At 42.5% G+C, this 20126-nt stretch overlaps 1 protein-coding gene across 1 annotated transcript in view; it reads left to right on the top strand.

Moving 5' to 3' along the window:
- The window catches only part of ST14 (ST14 transmembrane serine protease matriptase), a 161062-nt gene that overhangs the window by 44067 nt on the left and 96869 nt on the right, over positions 1–20126 (top strand). The gene's annotated exons all lie outside the window — the stretch shown is intronic.

Genomic DNA, 20126 nt, shown 5'->3' on the forward strand with positions numbered 1-20126 from the left:
GCCACCCCCAGTCATTCTCTTGCAACTCTCGACAAGAAAGGAAGTATCAAGAGATATGTGGTGACTTAGTGTAGTTTTACCTTCAATCAAGAGTTTGTTATTTTTAAACGGTACTGGTGTTGTACTGTTTTACTCTCAGGCAGAAATTAGAAGAAGAATTCTGCCTGGAGGTTTGATGATCTTAGCGGTTTGTAACTAAGGTCCATTGCTGTTCTCACACATAACTGATGAATATGGGAAAACTTCAGTTGGGGGAACGGCCTGCAGATTACCTGCTTTGAGGTATGTTCAGTATTTTTATTTCTAGAGAGATGAATAAGTTCTAGAAAATGCTGACAGAGCCTTGTGTATTTGAGGTAAGCCTGATGCAGTGATTTAACAGCGACTGGGATCATGCTTACAAAACAGGGTAATACTCATGTTAATATTCATATTACTTAGTAACAAAACATTTTAAATGATTTCAAATAAATAGGACGTTTTTTCTCTGAGGGAGATGTCTTTATTTGGGGCCTAGTTTCCACATGGCTGGTCAGATACTCCTAGGAGTATTTTCTTAAGGCCCCTCTGACATCCAGTACATGGTGGGAGGGGCCTATTTTAGCGCTCTAAATGCGCAGTTTTAATTCAGACTGAGACATCCAGCTTCCCTAGAGGAGTTCTCTGGCATCTGAGGACCATTTCAAAGGGGTTATTTCTGCACAAAAATTAAATCGTATTTGAGGGCAGGTAGGAGCCTCAGCAGAGCTGTGGCAAGGTGCTCAATTGACTTAACGTTTTTCAATCCGGTTTGGGGCCTAAGGGGTTAATCATCCATTTGCAAGTGGGTGCAATGTTGCTTTAGTCCCTTACTCACACTGTAAAAATGTCAAAGACTTTACTGTATTTTTACACTGTTTTGCAGTATAAGTGCTAGTTTTTTTCTCTTAACAGTAACATTTTTGTTTAAGTGCTGTTTCACCTTTATTAAAGTGTTTTCCAAGCTTGCTTGTCTCATTACTAGTCTGTTAAACATGTCTGACATAGAGCAAACTCCTTGTTCAATATGTTTGGAAGCCATGATGGAACCCCCTCTTAGAATGTGTACCAAATGTACTGAAATTTCTATAAACTATAAAGACCATATTATGGCGCTTAAAGATTTATCTCCAGGGGATTCTCTGACTGAAAAGAGGGAGATTATGCCATCTAACTCTCCCCATGTGTCAGAACCTATAACTCCTGCTCAAGTGACGCCAAGTACATCTAGCGCGTCTAATTATTTTACCTTACAGGACATGGCAGCAGTTATGAATGCTACCCTCTCAGAGGTATTCTCCAAACTGCCAGGGCTACAAGGAAAGCAAGACAGCTCTGGGGCTAGAACTAATACAGAGCTTTCTGACGCTTTAATGCCTGTGTCCGATATAGCCTTACAATGCTCAGAAGCCGAGGCAGGTGAGCTTCTATCTGTGGGTGACATTTCAGACTCAGGGAAGGCGTTACTTCAGTCTTATTCTGAAATGACAGCGTTTAAATTTAAGCTTGAACACCTCTGCTTATTGCTTAGGGAGGTTTTAGCAACTCTGGATGACTGTGACCCCATTGTGGTTCCAGAGAAATTGTGTGAAATGGACAAATTCTTTGCAGTGCCTGTTTACACTGATGTTTTTCCAGTCCTTAAGAGGTTTTCGGAAATTATTACTAAGGAATGGGATAGACCAGGTGTGCCGTTCTCTCCCCCTCCTGCTTTCAAAAAGATATTTCCCATAGATGCCACCATATGGGACACGTGGCAGACGGTTCCTAAGGTGGAGGGAGCAGTCTCTACCCTAGCTAAGCGTACAACTATCCCCGTGAAGGACAGTTGTGCTTTCCTAGATCCTATGGATACAAAATTGGAGGGTCTCCTTAAGAAAATTTTTATACATCAAGGTTTTATTCTCCAGCCTCTTGCATGCATTGCTCCAGTTACTGCTGCAGCGGCTTTTTGGTTTGAGCCTCTTGAGGAGGCTCTACAGGTGGAGACCCCGTTAGACGATATTCTAGACAGGATTAAAGCTCTTAAGTTAGCTAACTCCTTTATTTCTGACGCCATTTTCATTTAGCCAAGCTAAAGACTAAGAATTCAGGTTTTGCCATTTTGGCGCGTAGAGCGCTATGGCTTAAGTCCTGGTCAGCTGACGTTACTTCAAAGTCTAAGCTTCTTAACATCCCCTTCAAGGGACAGACCCTATTCGGGCCCGGTCTGAAGGAGATCATTTCTGTTATTACTGGAGGAAAAGGTCATACCCTTCCTCAGGATAGGTCCAATAAGTTAAGGACCAAACAGAATAATTTTCGTTCCTTTCGAAACTTCAAGGGTGGTTCAGCTTCAGTTTCCTCTAATGCAAAACAAGAGGGAAATTTTGCCCAGTCCAAACCAGTCTGGAGACCTAACCAGGCTTGGAACAAGGGGAAGCAGGCCAAGAAACCTGCTGCTGCCTCTAAGACGGCATGAAGGAGTAGCCCCCAATCCGGGACCGGATCTAGTGGGGGCGCAGACTCTCTCTCTTCGCCCAGGCTTGGGCAAGAGATGTCCAGGATCCCTGGACATTAGAGATTGTTTCCCAGGGATATCTTCGGGACTTCAAAGCTTCATCTCCAAAGGGGAGATTTCATCTCTCACAATTATCTGTAAACCAGATAAAGAGAGAGGCATTCTTACGTTGTGTTCAAGACCTACTGGTTATGGAAGTGATCCACCCAGTTCCAAGGGAGGAACAGGGGCAGGGCTTCTATTCAAATCTGTTTATAGTTCCCAAAAAAGAGGGAACTTTCAGACCAATCTTGGATCTCAAGTTCCTAAACAAATTTCTCAGGGTCCCATCCTTCAAGATGGAGACTATCAGAACCATCCTCCCTATGATCCAGGAGGGTCAATATATGACCACCGTGGACTTAAAGGATGCTTATCTCCACATTCCGATTCACAGAGATCATCATCAGTTCCTCAGGTTCGCCTTCTTAGACAGGCATTACCAGTTTGTGGCTCTTCCTTTCGGGATAGCCACGGCACCAAGAATCTTTACTAAGGTTCTAGGGTCCCTACTGGCGGATCTAAGGCCACGGGGCATAGTGGTGGCTCCTTACCTAGACGACATTCTGATGCAGGCATCGACTTTTCAAATCGCCAACTCCCATCTGGACATTGTTCTGGCCTTTCTGAGGTCTCACGGGTGGAAGGTGAACGAAGAAAAGTGTTCTCTCTCCCCTCTCACAAGAGTTTCCTTCCTAGGAACACTGATAGATTCAGTAGAAATGAATTTTTTTCTGACAGAGGTCAGGTTATCAAAGCTTTTAACTTCCTGCCGTGCTTTTCATTCCACTTCTCGGCCGTCAGTGGCTCAGTGTATGGAAGTAATCGGCCTAATGGTAGCGTCAATGGACATAGTTCCGTTTGCCTGCCTACATCTCAGACCACTGCAACTTTGCATGCTCAATCAGTGGAATGGGGATTACACAGATTTGTCCCCTCTGCTAAATCTGGATCAAGAGACCAGAGATTCTCTTCTCTGGTAGTTATCTTGGGTCCATCTGTCCAGGGGAATGAGTTTCCGCAGGTCAGAGTGGACTATAGTGACGACAGATGCCAGCCTTCTGGGCTGGGGCGCAGTCTGGAACTCCCTGAAGGCTCAGGGTTCGTGGACTCAGGAGGAAGCCCTCCTTCCGATAAACATTCTGGAACTGAGAGCGATATGCAATGCTCTTCAGGCTTGGCCTCAACTAGCTGCGGTCAGGTTCATCAGATTTCAGTCGGACAATATCACGACTGTAGCCTATATCAACCATCAGGGGGAACAAGAAGCCCCATGGCAATGTTGGAGGTTTCAAAGATAATTCTATTGGCAGAGGTTCACTCTTGCCATCTCTCAGCTATCCATATCCCAGGAGTAGAGAACTGGGAGGCGGATTTTCTAAGTCGGCAGACTTTTCATCTGGGGGAGTGGGAGCTCCATCCGGAGGTATTTGCCCTGCTGATTCAACTATGGGGCAAACCAGAACTGGATCTGATGGCATCTCATCAGAACGCCAAGCTTCCTTGTTAGGGGTCCAGGTCCAGGGATCCCCAGGCAGCGCTGATAGATGCTCTAGCAGTGCCATGGTCCTTCAGCCTGGCTTATGTGTTCCCACCATTTCCTCTCCTCCCTCGTCTGATTGCCAAGATCAAGCAGGAGAGAGCTTCGGTGATTTTGATAGCACCTGCGTGGCCACGCAGGACTTTGTATACAGATCTGGTGGACATGTCATCCTTTCCACCATGGACTCTGCCGCTGAGGCAGGACCTTCTACTCCAAGGTCCATTCAAACATCCAAATCTAATTTCTCTGCGGCTGACTGCTTGTAGATTGAACGCTTGATTTTATCAAAATGTGGTTTCTCCGAGTCGGTCATTGATACCTTAATTCAGGCAGGAAAATCTATCATAAGATATGGTGTGAATCTAAGGGTTACTCATGGAGTACAGTCAGGATTCCTAGGATATTATCCTTTCTCCAAGAAGGATTGGAGAAGGGATTGTCAGCTAGTTCCTTAAAGGGACAGATTTCTGCTCTGTCTATTCTTCTGCACAAGCGTCTGGCAGATGTTCCAGACGTTCAGGCGTTTTGTCAGGCTTTAGTTAGAATCGAACCTTATGAGACGGCTGGCCAGCAGCCTCCTGAAAGAATTACAGCTCATTCCACTAAGCGATAGCTTCCACATGGGCTTTTAAAAATGAGGCCTCTGTTGAACAGATTTGTAAGGCGGCGACTTGGTCTTCGCTTCATACTTTTTCTAAATTCTACAAATTTGATACTTTTGCTTCCTCGGAGGCTATTTTTGGGAGAAAGGTCTTACAGGCAGTGGTGCCTTCCATTTAAGTTCCTGCCTTGTCCCTCCCTTCATCCATGTCCTAAAGCTTTGGTATTGGTATCCCACAAGTAATGGATGAACCAGTGGACTGGATACACCTTACAAGAGAAAACAAAATTTATGCTTACCTGATAAATTTCTTTCTCTTGTGGTATATCCAATCCACGGCCCGCCCTGTCACTTTAAGGCAGGTGTTTTTTATTTTTTAAATTACAGTCACCACTGCGCCCTATAGTTTTTCCTTTTTCTTGCTTGTCTTCGGTCGAATGACTGGGGGTGGCAGTTAGGGGAGGAGCTATATAGACAGCTCTGCTGTGGGTGTCCTCTTGCAACTTCCTGTTGGGAAGGAGAATATCCCAGAAGTAATGGATGAACCCGTGGACTGGATACACCACAAGAGAAAGAAATTTATCGGGTAAGCATAAATTTTGTTTTTTTAATGGCAAAGATTATATTGATGGCATTTGATTATTTAGTTTACCATCACTTTAAGGTTACATTTTTTTCTACGTGTTTTATTTGCCATAATCTTCTCAGTGTGTAGACACATTCCGTGTGCCTTTTGCAGACCAGATTGTGCCAGAATGTCTTTAGTAAAGAAAATCTTTAAACTGCTAGTTAGTAGATCAATGTTTTTATGTGATTGTAACTATTTTTACGATAAGGTAAGTGCATGTATATGGCAATAATCCAGGAGACTTTGTGTGTAGTCATTCTAGGCAGGGGACACATATGGGGTGGTTTATGTAATTTTAACATTTATATGGTTTCCTTATCTTCATGCTAAACAGATGCTGCCTGTGCTCATTAAACCCTTGGCTGTACAATATTCTGCAGCCCTCTGTAGTGTCAAAATCTGCGACCCGACGGAATGTGCGACTGTCACGTCACCACATTCCTTAGCACACACGTGACTGGTTGACCACCAATAACCTGCTGGAGACACCTCCTTCGTCATGGTCACACATTCCGTTGGGTCGCCTGACTCGCACTACTGTCACTAAGTGACCTACGCATTGAAGGAATCTAAATGCTCACATTGATCTGGGTGGCAAAATTCTACAAGCAAAGGAGCATTGTGCTCTTTTGTTCTCCTAAAGCAACTTGCCTCTAAAACACTACACCGGAGGCAGAGTGAAGATGTTGCTTGTGTATGAGGGTGACATAAAGACCCATAGCACAGAGACATCTTTTAAAGGGTCATGAAACAGAAGATTGTTTGTACTCCCAAAAACAGGCTAAAAAAAGACATCTCTGCCTTGTCATCTGTTTCTGAACCAAATTACTCTGTTTTAGAGCTTTCTCACGCTCCACACCTATGCACTTATTGTCTGTGCAAAAGGCTCATTCTCGCCATCTTCATCACACTCATTTTGTGTATATTTTATTTACACCCTTCCCTATCTTCAGCTTCTATTGGGCAGCCCTCAATATTAGATATTTCTTTTTGAATCTCTCTGCATGTTCACTTTCTGGGTTCACTTCACTTCACGTCATCCGTCTCTACTACACACTTTCTTGTGTCGCCTTCTCCCCTTGCACTTAGTCACCAGGCAGCTCTCTGTGGTCTTCATGTCACCCTCATACAGAAGCGCGGTAGCCGGTGAAGCCACCTCCCTGAAATGAGTTTTTGCAGGTTGGGATGTCTGAGCTCCTTTGCTTGTATAATTTTCCCACCGGATCATTGTGAGCACTCGGGTGCCTTCAATGCATAGGTCGCTTAGTGACAGTAGTGCGAGTCAGGTGACCCGACGGAAGGAGGTGATTGGTGGTCACCCAGTCACGTGTGCGCTGAGGAATGTGGTGACATCACAGTCGCACATTCCGTCAGTTTGCAGATTTCGACACTACACCAGCTAAAGAGACAAAAAAAAAAACCCACACACAACAGGGCATTTCCATTATTGTGTTAAAGGGACAGTTTTTATATGATTTTTCTATTGTTTATAAAGATAGATAATGCTTATAACACCCATTCCCCAGTTTTGCACAACCAACATTGTTATAATAATATACTTTATAACCCCTAAGTTTGCCAGTTTTTAATCTCTAAAGTGCTTTTTATTAGCTTTTTAAACAATAACATTTTTTTAGTAGACTGTCCCTAAAACATTTTCTAAATCTTAAAGGGACATGAAACCCCAAAATGTTCTTTCATGTTTCAGATAGAGAATACAAGTTTAAACAATTTACTAATTTACTTCTATTATCTGATTTGCTTCGTTCTTTTAATATCCTTTGTTAAAGCAGCAGCAATGCACTACTGGGAGCTAGTTAACGCACTGGGTGAGCCAATAACATGAAGCAATATATGTGCTACAAAAAATCAACAGCTCCGGAGCCTACCTGGGTATGCTTTTCAACAAAGGATACCAAGAGAACAAAACAAATCAGATAATAGAAGTCAGTTGGAAAGTTGTTTAAAATAACAAGTTCTAGCTGAATCATAAAAGAAAAAAAAAACGTGGGTTCCATGTCCCAATTATTCTATTTAAAATTGACAACTAGAAACATTTATAAAGGTCCTAATGTAAATTATAATGTGACGGCAACGACACATTGTTATATTAGGAGCCATCTCTTTTTATAGCAGTAGTTTTTGGGCTGAGGCATTTATTTACATATACACAGTTTTGTACTGTGGCTATATGGCTGATTTTTCCTTAGTATAATTGGTTGCAAAATAAGTAAAATTTAAATAAAAATAAGAAAAGTCTTTAAAGGGACAGTAAAGTAAATATTAAAGTCTCATGGTTTAGCTAGAGGGGACAGTTTTGCATAACTTTCCAGTTTATTTCTATTGAAAATTTTTCTTTGATCTCTTGGTATCCTTTTGTTGAAGAGAAAACTGAGGTAGGTTCATAGGAACTCCGGAGCATGTGATTTTAGAACTCTGTGACAGCAATGTATAATACTGCTACAAACAATATTGCAAAACACTGCTGCCATAGAGTACTAAAGATGTGTGCACGCTCCTGAGCTACTATGAACCTACCTAGCTTTACTCCTCAACAAAGGATATTAAGAGAACAATGCAAATTTTATAGAAATAAATTGGAATGTCTGAAATAGCATATTCTAGCTTAAACACAAGTTTAATTTTGACTTTACTGACAGATTGAGTCTCTATTTTTGTAATTTGTAATTTTCTTTAAGAGTAAATTGCTGAACAGGAACAGGAAGTGCAGTTTGCCTCTGTCGTCTTACGGACTTTCACTGATTGCGTAACCTGTCTGTAGGGTTTTATGGGATTCTTTTATAGTGAGCTGCGCTTTTAGCAGAATAGAAATACTTCTAAATGCTTGACTTGAAATGCTACCTCCTTCCAGTAAATAACTGCAGCACATCCTGACATAGGACTTTGAACTTCAGTAATTGAATTGTGATGACACTTGTAAATTTTTTAGACTAGCAAATAAAAATCTGCTGCTGATTTCTATTTAACCCTGTGTGCAGCTCTCACTAGCTGTCAATCACAGGACAAAGACCTTATGTAATAAAACTCCTTGAGTATTTGTACAAATAAATATTGTAATTCATAGACAAGTATAGAAGAAAGCCCCTCTTACTCAGTTACAAGGACGTGAAAGTCACTTTTTTATGATTCAGGATAGAACATGCATTTTAAATAGACATTTTTATTATCAAATGTACTTTAGTTTATATTATTTTCTGTGTTAACCACATTATTGTGACTTTTGTATTTATTACCATTTGTTTAGCCCACCTGGGAGTGTTTTTGTAACAATGTATAGTTTTGCTTATTTTTAAATAACATTGCACTGATTTTCAGACTCCTAACCAAGCTTCAAAGTTTTAGCTGTTAAAGGGACAGTTTACTCAAAAATTTTCTCCCCTTTAATTTGTTCCCAATGATCCACTTTACCTGCTGGAGTGTATTAAATTGTTTACAAGTAGCTCCTTTACCCTTATATTGGCATTTGAAATAGTTGATTTAGCCTGTGGTATCCCCAACTATTCTGAAAGTTTGTGGCCACAGGTCCCAGCTATAGATAAGCTTTGTAAACACAGCCAGCAGAAGAAATTACACTCCCAGTGGGATATAGCAGAGATAAGGTAATACAATGTTGATTTTCCATTGTTCTCTCCATGTACTGGTGATTGTTTTATGGAAAGATATAAGATAAAGAAGCAGGTATATGTGCACAATGTGATACAGTAATGAGATCTGATTACACCTACAAGCTCAACCCATTTTATTAGGTTGTGGCTTCAAAACACAAAATCAGAGCTTTAATATACACAAATAAGCCTTAAAAATCTAATTTTCATACATTTTTTACTCTGCAGTTGGTAAAAAAAGCAATTGTAAACACATTAAGGGAAAAACTATTTTACAGTATACTGTCCCTTTAAGAGACTCCTACTGGCTCCTGTTCTTAAAATCTGTCTTTTCATAAGCAGGGAAGGCGAGCCGTGGGCTCTCCCTCTTTCGCCAGCCCCTTTCGCTGGGTGATCCAGCCTAGCCTCATCAACAATGCTAAACTGGGAGCTTCTAAATATCTTTTTAAAAGGTTCTGTGCATATTCTTCTTTATAGTAGTGTCTATTACATGCAGTTATATGAAAATTGGTGTATACTGTTGCTTTATATCTATCTCCAAAGCATTACTGGGAGCTAGCTGAACACATCTGGTAAGCCAATGACAAAAGGCCACCAATCACCTGCTAGTTCCCATGAGTGCATTGCTACTGATCCTGAGCCTACCTAGGTATGCCTTTCAACAAAAGATAAAGAACAAAGACATTTTAATAATAGAAGTAAAGGGAAATGTCTAATAAAACAGTGTCACAGTTGCTCATAGTGTAAAATGACTAAATCACTGTACAAATAGTCATTCAGTAGCACTACTGTGAAATATGAGCAAGACTGTGGGAGGGGCATGTCTTACCTGGGAAAAAAAATCTTTGTTTTGGTTGAAACCTTTTTACAAAGACGTACATGACTGATACTGCTATTTCCTGCTTTAGCACCTAGTTTCTGTGTGTGTTTCCAGCCCACTCTGTGACTCACTTAATAATAAGAGTTTTTATTTTTGTATTGTGATCATAAGTAGAGGATGCTTTGTCTAGAGTATCATCGCCAGGTTTTTATGGAAACTCAGAGCTCTGTAAATTTATAGTAATAAAGACAGATGTGTGTGCACGCAGGTATATATTGTTTCCCCCATTCCATCGTTCCAGGGGGTTTTGAGAAAGATAAAACACATCTGCAACAACATTCTAATGTTTGTAAATCGACACCCTGAATAAATATTCTACAGTAACGGAATACAAGCTTTGGGGCTGATGTATAAAGGTCTTTGGCAGGGCCGTTTCTAGAGAATCTGGCTCCCAGGGCAAAATTTCAAAATGCGCCCCCCCTTACAGATTCTAAAGTCCCCCTCCTAGACCTTGCATGTCACTCTGTCATTTAGAGGCCAACTCCAAAGCAGCAGTGCACTACTGGGACCTAGCTGAACACATCTGGTGAGCAAATGACAAGAGACAAATGTGTGTTGCAGCCAACCACCAGTTAGCTCCTAGTAGTGCATTGCTGCTGCTGCTGCTAAGGATATGTACCTATGCTTTTCAACAATGGATACCAAGAGAACAAGAATAATAGAATTGTCTGACATTTATTTGGTGTATCCTGAATTATGAAAGTTTAATTTTGACTTTCCTATCCCTTTAAATTTCCTTTTTCTTCTACAATGTTTTTTTCCAAATATATTGATACTATCTAAAAATATCTTTATATCTTTTACTAATTGCCATTATATTTATACTTTCTCATAGCTATGCATATTTATTTGTTTAATGCATATCAATCCCTTTAAATTCTTATCCAAAATGTATCTACAAAACGTCCAATAGACTTTAAAGTTAAACTTTGCAAAAACAGAATTTATGTTTACCTGATAAATTTCTTTCTCCAACGGTGTGTCCGGTCCACGGCGTCATCCTTACTTGTGGGATATTCTCTTCCCCAACAGGAAATGGCAAAGAGCCCAGCAAAGCTGGTCACATGATCCCTCCTAGGCTCCGCCTACCCCAGTCATTCGACCGACGTTAAGGAGGAATATTTGCATAGGAGAAACCATATGGTACCGTGGTGACTGTAGTTAAAGAAAATAAAATATCAGACCTGATTAAAAAAACCAGGGCGGGCCGTGGACCGGACACACCGTTGGAGAAAGAAATTTATCAGGTAAACATAAATTCTGTTTTCTCCAACATAGGTGTGTCCGGTCCACGGCGTCATCCTTACTTGTGGGAACCAATACCAAAGCTTTAGGACACGGATGAAGGGAGGGAGCAAATCAGGTCACCTAAATGGAAGGCACCACGGCTTGCAAAACCTTTCTCCCAAAAATAGCCTCAGAAGAAGCAAAAGTATCAAACTTGTAAAATTTGGTAAAAGTGTGCAGTGAAGACCAAGTCGCTGCCCTACATATCTGATCAACAGAAGCCTCGTTCTTGAAGGCCCATGTGGAAGCCACAGCCCTAGTGGAATGAGCTGTGATTCTTTCGGGAGGCTGCCGTCCGGCAGTCTCGTAAGCCAATCTGATGATGCTTTTAATCCAAAAAGAGAGAGAGGTAGAAGTTGCTTTTTGACCTCTCCTTTTACCTGAATAAACAACAAACAAGGAAGATGTTTGTCTAAAATCCTTTGTAGCATCTAAATAGAATTTTAGAGCGCGAACAACATCCAAATTGTGCAACAAACGTTCCTTCTTTGAAACTGGTTTTGGACACAGAGAAGGTACGATAATCTCCTGGTTAATGTTTTTGTTAGAAACAACTTTTGGAAGAAAACCAGGTTTAGTACGTAAAACCACCTTATCTGCATGGAACACCAGATAAGGAGGAGAACACTGCAGAGCAGATAATTCTGAGACTCTTCTAGCAGAAGAAATCGCAACTAAAAACAAAACTTTCCAAGATAATAACTTAATATCAACGGAATGTAAGGGTTCAAACGGAACCCCCTGAAGAACTGAAAGAACTAAATTGAGACTCCAAGGAGGAGTCAAAGGTTTGTAAACAGGCTTGATTCTAACCAGAGCCTGAACAAAGGCTTGAACATCTGGCACAGCTGCCAGCTTTTTGTGAAGTAATACCGACAAGGCAGAAATCTGTCCCTTCAGGGAACTTGCAGATAATCCTTTTTCCAATCCTTCTTGAAGGAAGGATAGAATCCTAGGAATCTTAACCTTGTCCCAAGGGAATCCTTTAGATTCACACCAACAGATATATTTTTTCCAAATTTTGTGGTAAATCTTTCTAGTCACAGGCTTTCTGGCCTGAACAAGAGTATCGATCACAGAATCTGAGAATCCTCGCTTCGATAAAATCAAGCGTTCAATCTCCAAGCAGTCAGCTGGAGTGAAACCAGATTCGGATGTTCGAACGGACCCTGAACAAGAAGGTCTCGTCTCAAAGGTAGCTTCCAAGGTGGAGCCGATGACATATTCACCAGATCTGCATACCAAGTCCTGCGTGGCCACGCAGGAGCTATCAAGATCACCGACGCCCTCTCCTGCTTGATCCTGGCTATCAGCCTGGGGATGAGAGGAAATGGCGGGAACACATAAGCTAGTTTGAAGGTCCAAGGTGCTACTAGTGCATCCACTAGAGCCGCCTTGGGATCCCTGGATCTGGCCCCGTAGCAAGGAACTTTGAAGTTCTGACGAGAGGCCATCAGATCCATGTCTGGAATGCCCCACAGGTGAATGACTCGGGCAAAGATTTCCGGATGGAGTTCCCACTCCCCCGGATGCAATGTCTGACGACTCAGAAAATCCGCTTCCCAATTTTCCACTCCTGGGATGTGGATAGCAGACAGGTGGCAGGAGTGAGACTCCGCCCAAAGAATAATTTTGGTTACTTCTTCCATCGCTAGGGAACTCCTTGTTCCCCCCTGATGGTTGATGTACGCAACAGTCGTCATGTTGTCTGATTGAAACCGTATGAACCTGGTCCTCGCAAGCTGGGGCCAGGCCTGGAGCGCATTGAATATCGCTCTCAGTTCCAGAATATTTATCGGTAGAAGAGATTCTTCCCGAGACCAAAGACCCTGAGCTTTCAGGGATCCCCAGACCGCGCCCCAGCCTATCAGACTGGCGTCGGTCGTGACAATGACCCACTCTGGTCTGTGGAACATCATCCCTTGAGACAGATTGTCCAGGGACAGCCACCAACGGAGTGAGTCTCTGGTCCTCTGATTTACTTGTATCTTCGGAGACAAGTCTGTATAGTCCCCATTCCACTGACTGAGCATGCACAGTTGTAATGGTCTTAGATGAATGCGCGCAAAAGGAACTATGTCCATCGCCGCCACCATCAACCCGATCACTTCCATGCACTGAGCTATGGAAGGAAGAGGAACGGAATGAAGTATCCGACAAGAGTCCAGAAGCTTTGTTTTTCTGGCCTCTGTTAGAAAGATCCTCATTTCTAAGGAGTCTATAATTGTTCCCAAGAAGGGAACCCTTGTTGACGGGGATAGAGAACTCTTTTCCACGTTCACTTTCCAGCCGTGAGATCTGAGAAAAGCCAGGACAATGTCCGTGTGAGCCTTTGCTTGAGGAAGGGACGACGCTTGAATCAGAATGTCGTCCAGGTAAGGTACTACTGCAATGCCCCTTGGTCTTAGCACCGCTAGAAGGGACCCTAGTACCTTTGTGAAAATCCTTGGAGCAGTGGCTAATCCGAAAGGAAGCGCCACGAACTGGTAATGTTTGTCCAGGAATGCAAACCTTAGGAACCGATGATGTTCCTTGTGGATAGGAATATGTAGATACGCATCCTTTAAATCCACCGTGGTCATAAATTGACCTTCCTGGATGGAAGGAAGGATAGTTCGAATGGTTTCCATCTTGAACGATGGGACCTTGAGAAATTTGTTTAAGATCTTGAGATCTAGGATTGGTCTGAACGTTCCCTCTTTTTTGGGAACTATGAACAGATTGGAGTAGAACCCCATCCCTTGTTCTCTTAATGGAACAGGATGAATCACTCCCATTTTTAACAGGTCTTCTACACAATGTAAGAACGCCTGTCTTTTTATGTGGTCTGAAGACAACTGCGACTTGTGGAACCTCCCCCTTGGGGGAAGTCCCTTGAATTCCAGAAGATAACCCTGGGAGACTATTTCTAGCGCCCAAGGATCCAGAACATCTCTTGCCCAAGCCTGAGCGAAGAGAGAGAGTCTGCCCCCCACCAGATCCGGTCCCGGATCGGGGGCCAATATTTCATGCTGTCTTGGTAGCAGTGGCAGGTTTCTTGGCCTGCTTTCCCTTGTTCCAGCCTTGCATTGGTCTCCAAGCTGGCTTGGCCTGAGAAGTATTACCCTCTTGCTTAGAGGACGTAGCACCTTGGGCTGGTCCGTTTTTACGAAAGGGACGAAAATTAGGTCTATTTTTTGCCTTGAAGGGCCGATCCTGAGGAAGGGCGTGGCCCTTACCCCCAGTGATATCAGAGATAATCTCTTTCAAGTCAGGACCAAACAGCGTTTTCCCCTTGAAAGGAATGTTTAGTAGCTTGTTCTTGGAAGACGCATCAGCCGACCAAGATTTCAACCAAAGCGCTCTGCGCGCCACAATAGCAAACCCAGAGTTCTTAGCCGCTAACTTAGCCAATTGCAAAGAGGCGTCTAGAGTGAAAGAATTAGCCAATTTGAGAGCATTGATTCTGTCCATAATCTCCTCATAAGGAGGAGAGTCACTATCGAGCACCTTAAGCAGTTCATCAATCCAGAAATATGCGGCTGTAGTGACAGGGACAATGCATGAAATGGGTTGTAGAAGGTAACCCTGCTGAACAAACATCTTTTTAAGCAAACCTTCTAATTTTTTATCCATAGGATCTTTGAAAGCACAACTATCCTCTATGGGAATAGTGGTGCGTTTGTTTAAAGTAGAAACCGCTCCCTCGACCTTGGGGACTGACTGCCATAAGTCCTTTCTGGGGTCGACCATAGGAAACAATTTTTTAAATATGGGGGGAGGGACGAAAGGAATACCGGGCCTTTCCCATTCTTTATTAACAATGTCCGCCACCCGCTTGGGTATAGGAAAAGCTTCTGGGAGCCCCGGCACCTCTAGGAACTTGTCCATTTTACATAGTTTCTCTGGGATGACTAAATTTTCACAATCATCCAGAGTGGATAATACCTCCTTAAGCAAAATGCGGAGATGTTCCAATTTAAATTTAAATGTAATCACATCAGATTCAGCCTGCTGAGAAATGTTCCCTAAATCAGTAATTTCTCCCTCAGACAAAACCTCCCTGGCCCCCTCAGATTGGGTTAGGGGCCCTTCAGAGATATTAATATCAGCGTCGTCATGCTCTTCAGTAACTAAAACAGAGCATCCACGCTTACGCTGACAAGGGTTCATTTTGGCTAAAATGTTTTTGACAGAATTATCCATTACAGCCGTTAATTGTTGCATAGTAAGGAGTATTGGCGCGCTAGATGTACTAGGGGCCTCCTGAGTGGGCAAGACTCGTGTAGACGAAGGAGGGAATGATGCAGTACCATGCTTACTCCCCTCACTTGAGGAATCATCTTGGGCATCATTGTCATTATCACATAAATCACATTTATTTAAATGAATAGGAATTCTGGCTTCCCCACATTCAGAACACAGTCTATCTGGTAGTTCAGACATGTTAAACAGGCATAAACTTGATCAGAAAGTACAAAAAACGTTTTAAAATAAAACCGTTACTGTCACTTTAAATTTTAAACTGAACACACTTTATTACTGCAATTGCGAAAAAACATGAAGGAATTGTTCAAAATTCACCAAATTTTCACCACAGCGTCTTAAAGCCTTGAAAATATTGCACACCAATTTTGGAAGCTTTAACCCTTAAAATAACGGAACCGGAGCCGTTTTAAGCTTTAAACCCCTTTACAGTCCCTGGTATCTGCTTTGCTGAGACCCAACCAAACCCAAAGGGGAATACGATACCAAATGACGCCTTCAGAAGTCTTTTATGAGTATCAGAGCTCCTCTCACATGCGACTGCATGCCATGCCTCTCAAAAACAAGTGCGCAACACCGGCGCGAAAATGAGACTCTGCCTATGCTTTGGGAAAGCCCCTAAAGAATAAGGTGTCTAAAACAGTGCCTGCCGATATTATTAAATCAAAATACCCAGAATAAATGATTCCTCAAGGCTAAATAAGTGTTAATATCAATCGATTTAGCCCAAAAAAACTCTACAGTTTAAATAAGCCCTTGTGAAGCCCTTATTTACAATCGTAATAAACATGGCTTACCGGATCCCATAGGGAAAATGACAGCTTCCAGCATTACATCGTCTTGTTAGAATGTGTCATACCTCAAGCAGCAAGAGACTGCAAACTGTTCCCCCAACTGAAGTTAATTGCTCTCAACAGTCCTGTGTGGAACAGCCATGGATTTTAGTTACGGTTGCTAAAATCATTTTCCTCATACAAACAGAATTCTTCATCTCTTTTCTGTTTCTGAGTAAATAGTACGTACCAGCACTATTTGAAAATAACAAACTCTTGATTGAATAATGAAAAACTACAGTTAAACACTAAAAAACTCTAAGCCATCTCCGTGGAGATGTTGCCTGTACAACGGCAAAGAGAATGACTGGGGTAGGCGGAGCCTAGGAGGGATCATGTGACCAGCTTTGCTGGGCTCTTTGCCATTTCCTGTTGGGGAAGAGAATATCCCACAAGTAAGGATGACGCCGTGGACCGGACACACCTATGTTGGAGAAAAAGTAATCAGGCAAGATTTTCTAATGGATTGCAATATGTCACTGGGTGTATTTGTAACATATTTAGGGGTCTGTTATAATTATTTAGGAAAGTTATAACATTTTTTTTAAACAAAATTCACTATTAAAGTCTATGAGATTTTTGCACATAAATAATTTGATAAAGAACTGTAATAGCTGTATATTTTTTAAAAATACTACACACACACGCAGTGATAGACAGAGACATGCACACACAGACAGTAATAGACAGAGACATGCACACACAGACAGTAATAGACAGAGACATGCACTCACAGGCAGTAGTAGACAGAGATATGCACTCACAGACAGTAATAGACAGAGGCATGCACTCACAGGCAGGAATAGACATAGACATGCACTCACAGGCAGTAATAGACAGAGACATGCACACACAGACAGTAATAGACAGAGACATGCACACACAGACAGTAATAGACAGAGACATGCACACACAGACAGTAATAGACAGACATGCACACACAGACAGTAATAGACAGACATGCACACACAGACAGTAATAGACAGACATGCACTCACAGGCAGTAATAGACAGACATGCACACACAGACAGTAATAGAGACATGCACTCACAGACAGTAATAGAGACATGCACTCACAGACAGTAATAGAGACATGCACTCACAGACAGTAATAGAGACATGCACTCACAGACAGTAATAGAGACATGCACTCACAGACAGTAATAGAGACATGCACTCACAGACAGTAATAGAGACATGCACACACAGACAGTAATAGACAGAGACATGCACACACAGACAGTAATAGACAGAGACATGCACTCACAGGCAGTAGTAGACAGAGATATGCACTCACAGACAGTAATAGACAGAGACATGCACTCACAGGCAGGAATAGACATAGACATGCACTCACAGGCAGTAATAGACAGAGACATGCACACACAGACAGTAATAGACAGAGACATGCACACACAGACAGTAATAGACAGAGACATGCACTCATAGGCAGTAATAGACAGACATGCACTCATAGGCAGTAATAGACAGACATGCACACACAGACAGTAATAGACAGAGACATGCACACACAGACAGTAATAGACAGAGACATGCACTCACAGACAGTAATAGAGACATGCACTCACAGACAGTAATAGAGACATGCACTCACAGACAGTAATAGAGACATGCACTCACAGACAGTAATAGAGACATGCACTCACAGACAGTAATAGAGACATGCACTCACAGGCAGGAATAGACATGCACTCACAGGCAGGAATAGACAGAGACATGCACACACAGACAGTAATAGACAGAGACATGCACACACAGACAGTAATAGACAGAGACATGCACTCACAGACAGTAATAGACAGAGACATGCACTCACAGACAGTAATAGAGACATGCACTCACAGACAGTAATAGAGACATGCACTCACAGACAGTAATAGAGACATGCACTCACAGACAGTAATAGAGACATGCACTCACAGACAGTAATAGAGACATGCACTCACAGACAGTAATAGAGACATGCACTCACAGACAGTAATAGAGACATGCACTCACAGACAGTAATAGAGACATGCACTCACAGACAGTAATAGAGACATGCACTCACAGACAGTAATAGAGACATGCACTCACAGACAGTAATAGAGACATGCACTCACAGACAGTAATAGAGACATGCACTCACAGACAGTAATAGAGACATGCACTCACAGACAGGAATAGACAGAGACATGCACTCACAGGCAGGAATAGACATGCACTCACAGGCAGGAATAGACAGAGACATGCACACACAGACAGAAATAGACAGAGACATGCACACACAGACAGTAATAGACAGAGACATGCACTCACAGGCAGTAATAGACAGACATGCACTCACAGGCAGTAATAGACAGACATGCACTCACAGACAGTAATAGACTGAGACACGCCCTCACAGACAGTAATAGACTGAGACACGCCCTCACAGACAGTAATAGACTGAGACACGCCCTCACAGACAGTAATAGACAGTGACATGCATTCACAGGCAGTAATAGACAGACATGCGCACACACAGGCAGTAATAGACAGAGATATGCACACACAGACAGTAATAGACAGTGACATGCGCTCACAGACAGTAATAGACAGAGACATGCATTCACAGACAGTAATAGACAGACGCGTGCGCACACAGGTAGTAATAGACAGACGCGTGCGCACACAGGCAGTAATAGACAGACATGTACACACAGACAGTAATAGACAGAGACATTCACACACAGACAGTAATAGACAGAGACATGCACACACAGACAGTAATAGACAGAGACATGCACACACAGACAGTAATAGACAGAGACATGCACACACAGACAGTAATAGACAGAGACATGCACACACAGACCGTAATAGACAGAGACATGCACACACAGGCAGGGATAGATAGGCATGCACACACAGGCAGGGATAGATAGGCATGCACACACAGGCAGGGATAGATAGGCATGCACACACAGGCAGGGATAGATAGGCATACACACACAGGCAGGGATAGATAGGCATACACACACAGACAGGGATAGATAGGCATACACACACAGACAGGGATAGATAGGCATACACACACAGACAGGGATAGATAGGCATATACACACACAGACAGGGATAGATAGGCATATACACACACACAGGCAGTAATAGACAGACATGCACACACAGGCAGGGATAGATAGGCATACACACACAGGCAGGGATAGATAGGCACACACACACAGGCAGGGATAGATAGGCACACACACACACACACACACACACTCAGGCAGTAATAGGCAGATACACACTCACTCAGGCAGTAATAGGCAGACACACACACACACACACACACACAGGCAGGGATAGATAGGCACACACGCAGGCAGTAATAGCAGACTCAGATTTAGCACTAAGTAGTTATCTGGTCTAGACACGCCCCCTTTGTGATCTTGTTGCTCCATTAGTATGATTGACATCCAATGCAGCCAATTAACATAACAACTTCCTTTCAAATATATATATATATATTTTTTAATGTATATGCTTGTGATCTGTGTATTTTAACATTTGCTATACCAGTAGTTTATGAAGCAAGCATTGCCACTTTTTTTTTTTAAGGGCTCTCTAATGCGCCCCGGGCCACTGCCCGGTCTGCCCGCCCGCCCCTTGAAATGGCCCTGGTCTTTGGACTGGTGAGAATTTATTTCATTCTCATGTTATTCTTTTGTTGAAGAGATACCTAGGTAGGTAGCGTGCACATGCCTGAAGCCCTACATGACAGGAAATAGTGCTGCCATCTAGTTCTCCTGCTAATGTATAACATTGTTGCAAAACTGCTGCTATATAATGCTGCAGACACGTGCACACTCTTGAGCTTACATTTCTGCTTTTCAAATAAGGATACCAAAAAAACGAAGAAAATTTGATAATAGAAGTAAAT

Source organism: Bombina bombina, chromosome 8 (assembly GCF_027579735.1).
Source record: "Bombina bombina isolate aBomBom1 chromosome 8, aBomBom1.pri, whole genome shotgun sequence".
In the NCBI taxonomy this organism is placed as follows: domain Eukaryota; kingdom Metazoa; phylum Chordata; class Amphibia; order Anura; family Bombinatoridae; genus Bombina; species Bombina bombina.